This window comes from Typopeltis vanoorti, chromosome 6 (genome assembly GCF_054136105.1).
Source record: "Typopeltis vanoorti isolate ZY-2024b chromosome 6, IOZ_Tvanoo_1.0, whole genome shotgun sequence".
NCBI lineage: Eukaryota > Metazoa > Arthropoda > Arachnida > Uropygi > Thelyphonidae > Typopeltis > Typopeltis vanoorti.
The window spans coordinates 47,353,507-47,359,614 of NC_143554.1; the positions used below are offsets into that span (position 1 = coordinate 47,353,507).

The window sequence follows — 6,108 nt, forward strand, 5'->3', positions numbered from 1 at the left end:
CCATCATGAATGGTGTCTTGATAGACTTTGACAGAGGTTTTAACCCCTTTCTCGTAGAACTGCAACTTGGATATTCCCTGATACGTCACCCAACTATTACTGACATTGGATGATGACCTCTTTGAATCATGGGTGCTATGGCACGTTCTGCTGTGGAACCATCTGAGACATATACTTGTTTGTTTTGGAAGTTAAACAACTCTAATGGTGAAAATCTTCTCATTTGCAAAGAGGATATCTCTGTGTCTGTTGTTGCCTACCACCAGAGAAGTGTCTTTGATTTTATCACCCTGTACCACATAAGTTGTGGTGTCAGAAAGTGTCCAGTAGAACAATGATAAGCTCTCACCTGCAGATCATCAATTATCTGCAAACATTCATCTCTCAACATCATTTTCTATGTTCTTGAATTATTACGGCAGAGGTGTGCCTTTACAGCCCTCACAAGCTGTTGCATCCTAATATAGCATGGTCAGCCTGTTCTTTGGCAATCAGATACATCTTCTGTATCGTTAATAATCATTAACAGTCCAATACACAAACATCCTACTAATAAAAGTGCTATGACAGCTACAGTTCTCATAATCTCTCAATTGCATATTAACCTGTACAGCTAGACCTCTCTCTCTCTCACTCTACTGATAAATATGCAAATTTTGGCTGTGCACTACGCCACTAATGGAACCAAACTGGCACTGGCATAATTCTGTGAACAGCATGGGGGAAGCGGGGGGTAACAGTATTTATGGCAAGACTAAATATCTTATTTTATTACATTGGTGTCGTGAAATAAGACAAAATTACAAATGATAAATATATTCTGCATATCTGATATAATTATTTTTGAAAGATTAGTAAATGAGATAAGCAGTGACAGAACTGTGATAGGAAATAAGAAGAGGCTGTTATCAGGAGTACATAACAATACTTTACAGTAGAAAATGCCATCGCATGCCTGAAATGCAGAAAGACAGCTGGACCAGATGATATCAAACTAGAAATAATTGAATATAAAAGTTGTACAGTACTTACACTGCATACTTCAGATGGCCTGATCAGCAGGTCAAATTCCAGATGACTGGAGTAGAGCCCTTATAGTATCCTTTACAAAAAAAAAAGGGGGAGAAAGAAATGAATGTCGGAATTATTGAGGAATTTTCCTATTGAGTAGCTCGGTTCAAGTCAAGTAGGAATTGTCAGCATCAGATTTTCATATCACAAAAAACAATTCACAAATCATAGGACTATAACATGGAAGTGTATTAAAGTTTTTATTATTATTACATGACACCTCCAAAGAGTCCAAGACTCAGAGGGAAGGTCTATTCCACCAACTACAGTAGACAGCAACATTTACACCAACAACATCTACTGCCCAACACCACTGATATTTTCAGAGACAATTACAAACATCCACATAGGTCAAATTCCAGATGACTGGAGTAGAGCCCATATTCGAATCCACCTTTTGGCTGGAGAGCAGATATGCTAACCACTCAGCCAACCAGGTCGTTTTTGCAGATCTTGAAAAGGCATTCAAAGGTGCAAAGAGAAAAGGTTTTCAAAAATGCTACCATTATAATGCATATACAGAGCAATTTAGATAGCATTACATAGTCTACCATTAGCATTCAGGAATGTGTGGGCAGAGCCAATCCAAGGTAGAATGGTCTCTAAAGCATAATGGGAGAGGAATGTTAGCAAAAACAGCTGTTTGATGCCAAGATAGCAAGAAAAAGACCTATAGGAACATCAAGATCTAGATGGATTGATGCAGTCAGAAGTCTGCAGACAGAAATATAAGATATAACAACACTGAAGTGTTGACAAGAGAGAGAGACAATTTGAAAGAAACTGTTGATAGGAGATCAGTCATAATGTAAACTTAATCATGTAGCATGATTAATCATGGAAAATGATAATGATGATACACAGTCTATATTTAAGCTGCAAGATAGCAATCAGAATTGAAGGAGGTAAAGGAAGTTATAAAATGTAAAAATGTACATAAAATCAGGTACAAGATAAGAATGCACACTATCTCCACACTTGAACCATTGTCGTTAAATCTGATATCATATATGAGATATTAAAGCTGATGATATTATTACTCCTAAATAAATCCAGTGCAAGCCTTCTGCCTTCTTTAACTAAACTGAATAACTATTGTAACAAATTTGGCATGAAAAAAAATATGAAAACAGGCAGGAACATGAAAGCATTCTCAATGGAAAACCTATAGGAACAAGCAAAATATTTCAACTATTTAGCCACAATTTTCAGTGGAAAATTAAATAATGAAACAAATAATGGAATAAGCAAAGATAAAACTAGTATGGTGGTGGAGTCAAATGACAACTTTATGTAGGATAAGAGAGAATTTAGTTAGAATACTAAATTAATTGATCACAGACTAGCCATCACAGATATGAAAGTTTTCTGAGAAAAGTTAAGGAAGTGAACAAATAGCATCAATGGTAATCATATATATATACAAACACGAATATACTAGCAACTTATATTGTTAGCACTCATGAATATGTGAACAGAGTTAATCTAGAGTAACATAGTTACTTAAAAAGTTTGATAGAGAAGTAGCAAAATAGGTATTTGATGCCATGCAAGAAAAAGATCCAGAGGAAAACTAGGACCTAGGCAGACTGCATATAAATTGTTATAAGTAAATAATAATGCAAACTTAATCATGTCATACTATCCTGTACACCCCTTGATGGTACTTATTTGAGAATCTGATATACAGTATCGCCTAAGAATATGGGGAGGGGAGTATAAAGTAAGTGTTAAAATGGTAGAAGTACGGATGATTATGTTAATCAAGAAAACACTTAAAATATGCATTAAAACATAAAATGGCAACTAATAAAATCGTTGCAGTAGTGCCCAGCATTTCTTGTGCATCACATTAACAGGTTCAGTAAGGTGATTATTCAGCTGAACAAAATCACTTCAAAATTTAGGTAGAAAGAGGTTTATTAAACTGACAAGAAGAATTTGAGACTCAACACCAATGTAGTTTTATGTAATGATAAGTGCTCGAGATTATTACTGATAATCTTGAGCACACTCATAAATAAGAATGAAAAAATTAACAGAATATTGTTACTTGTGAATGTACTTGGCATTTATTCAAAGAATGTTTTTAGGTACCAATTTTGCACTTTTTTTTAATGTTCAATCCTGCTCATTCAAGACTGTAAACCAAAAGCAGATTAGTAATATAAGTACCCTAAGAGTTTGATGCTCTAAAGTCTATGCAAAATATGTGTCAAGCTACTTCAGAACTTCAATGAACAAGGTGATCATCTCACACTGGGTGAAAAAGTTCTACCACCTTTGGGCAATGAGGTTCATTCTTGCTTTCCGATTTTTTTTTTTTTCCTGTTATATTTCCCCACCCCCTCCCGTTATAGAAAGATTCTAAAAAAAAGAAACAAGCCATAACATCCCTATATCTATAAGTGTTATCAAAATTATGTAACTATCATAAATCAGTTGTGATTCATATTATTTATGATTTAAATGGTACATATTAAGAACTTACTGCTTATAATTAAATATGGACAGTTCTATTTCATATACTTTGAAGCTGGGACAGCTTACCAATTTGTTTGCTTACGGTTCAACAAACATTTTTGTCCTCATAATATCAAAAATAGAGGAGGAGAAACTGTTTCGACTGTAAAATGGTTAGCATTGTACTTAGGTACAACATATTTTTCATTGTGAATGGTTTCAGTCTGTGTTTGTTCTGCAATCAATGTTGACTGGATGTAGTTTTCCTTGCTGAAAGCTTCGCTTGAGATTTAATACTAAATCTCAACTGAATCTGAATTAATGGTAGAAGTATGGATTATTATGTTAATCAAGAAAACATTTGATTAACATAATCATCTACAACATTAAGATGAAACGTAAGCAATGTTGCTGCAAATAACCTTTTGTTTTCAAAATGCTATTTAATAATAATAATAATAATACAACTTTTACTGAATGGGCAGTATGAATAAGTGCACAGCACATACTTTTATTCACATTAATTTGATATAACAAAACTGGGGAAAGCGCAAAAAAAATTTCCCATAACACTGCATAATAATGAAGAATAAGTTTAATCACTTTCCGATGTTTCAACATCCTGTTTTTATCTGAACGACTGTTTCCTTTCCGGTGAAACGAAAGCCTTTTTAAATTAAATATTCCAAATACAACCGTTGTTTAACATATTAGTTGACGAACAACAGGTATATTTTAATAAGCTCATGAAAATGTAGAATATTTTTACGATATAAAAATTGCTTTAGATTTATAAAATATCTAAAAACAAGATCTTTCAAATTAATTTAAAACAATGCAACATGTAAACTGAATAACACCGTATATTTTACTTGATTGTTCGAAGTTATATAGTAGGGTTGTTCTTTATTCGGTTGAGTATACTTTGTCAATTTTCTGTAAAAAGTTACAGTTTAAAAATAAAATCTCGAATCGGAAATAGTATGATAATATGGCATTTCTGAAATACTACAGTCAATAATACAGTACTGATCAAAACACAACACAGCACATGAAAGAACATCGCACATTCTACAAACTCTGAATAGCAGGACATGATTACACTCGGTGTTTATGCTATTTTTAACTCTGGCATAAAAGTCAAATTCTTTGATTATGACGCTCTTAAAGAAAGTAACTGTTGTGCATAATTTAAAATACAACACAAACGCGGTGAAACTAAAAATAACATTTTTTTATTGATTGCTAATATATCAGTACACATTACCTGCAGTTTTACGAGTGGTCATTTTTGCAAGCTTACTTTCCTTTCATTCATTGTAAGAAGCAACAACAACAATTTTTCATAAAATGCTACTACAAAGTTACACGATGAGCTTGAATTCCTCTAATTAAACATCAGCAAAACAAAATTTCAAAACTAAAAATATAATAAATAATTCGCGTGGCGCGAAAGCGTTTCCCGCCTGATATCACGTGTGTAAGATTTCCTCATCGCCATCTACAATGATAAAGGGCATTTAATTTGAAGAGCATTGCTGAAAAAACATGTGATCAGGGTATCGTTACAAATGCAGAAGTTGTTTGTATTCAATAATATTACGAATCTACACCTTAGTGGGTTTTTCTTTTCTTTTCTTTTATTTTCGTTTAGAAAATAAAAGAAAAGAAAACAGGGGTGGAGATATGTTGACATAAGGGTACAGATCCAGAATTGCATAAGTAAGACTTTATCCTGATGACATTACCAGAATTGCAGATATTAGGCTTGAAATATAAATCGGCAAAAGGCGATTATCACACAGATACTGGACATCTATTGCACAGGGAAAGTAGTGGTGAAAGAGGAGGCCATCCCTCGAATTTATATAAGCGGACTATGAACGAGGTAGTAAAAAGTAAATACTCTTCGTGAATATCTGTTGGAGCGTGAAAGGATTTGCTAGGATATCATTTTGCAATGGAAAGAATTCTCTGGACAAGATTAGTAAGTTATTCGAAGTTGACAAATGACCTCCAAAGCGACTCTACTGATAATCTTCTCGCCATCAAGTCGAGATTTCTCACAAAAGCAACTCGGATTTTTAACCCCAACTCAACAAAACCAATACAGAATTCCAACTAGTACAGACAAATTCATCTAGTTAAGGTTAGAGAAATCAAATTTATTTAGTTTCTACAACTTCCAATACAAACCGCTCTTTCTACCTATTTCTGGGATGTACTCAACCTACATGATGGTGAGCAGCAAAGTACGTTGCCAACAGATTAGAGAAAATTAGGACTAAAAGAATTCCATGTACTCCCTCCGAGAGATTAGAAAAATATATTAAAGAATTCTTTATTGTTATGATAAATAATAATTTCTGTTCCGTAATGTTAGATAGCCAGAAGAAATACCACTATACATTACTCCTGATTCTATTCACCAAACAGTGAAACTTTCCAGGTCATTTTTAGTTTTTAGTAGAGAGAGAGAGAGAGAGAGATTTTAGCATGTTGCTGCAAAAATTCCCATCCTTTCTTCCACAAGAGCATTTGCTGAGAAAACTTTATTATTATTATTATTATTAT

At 33.5% G+C, this 6,108-nt stretch overlaps 1 protein-coding gene across 1 annotated transcript in view; it reads right to left on the reverse strand.

Annotated features, from left to right (window-relative positions):
- LOC150105437 (telomere-associated protein RIF1-like) overlaps nt 1-4,959 on the reverse strand; it is a 396,727-nt gene extending 391,768 nt beyond the window's left edge. Inside the window, exon 1 of the mRNA XM_090393961.1 lies at nt 4,802-4,959. The gene's annotated coding sequence lies outside the window, so the exon portion shown is untranslated. The remainder of the gene's footprint in view (nt 1-4,801) is intronic.
- Between the last annotated feature and the right edge of the window lie 1,149 nt (nt 4,960-6,108).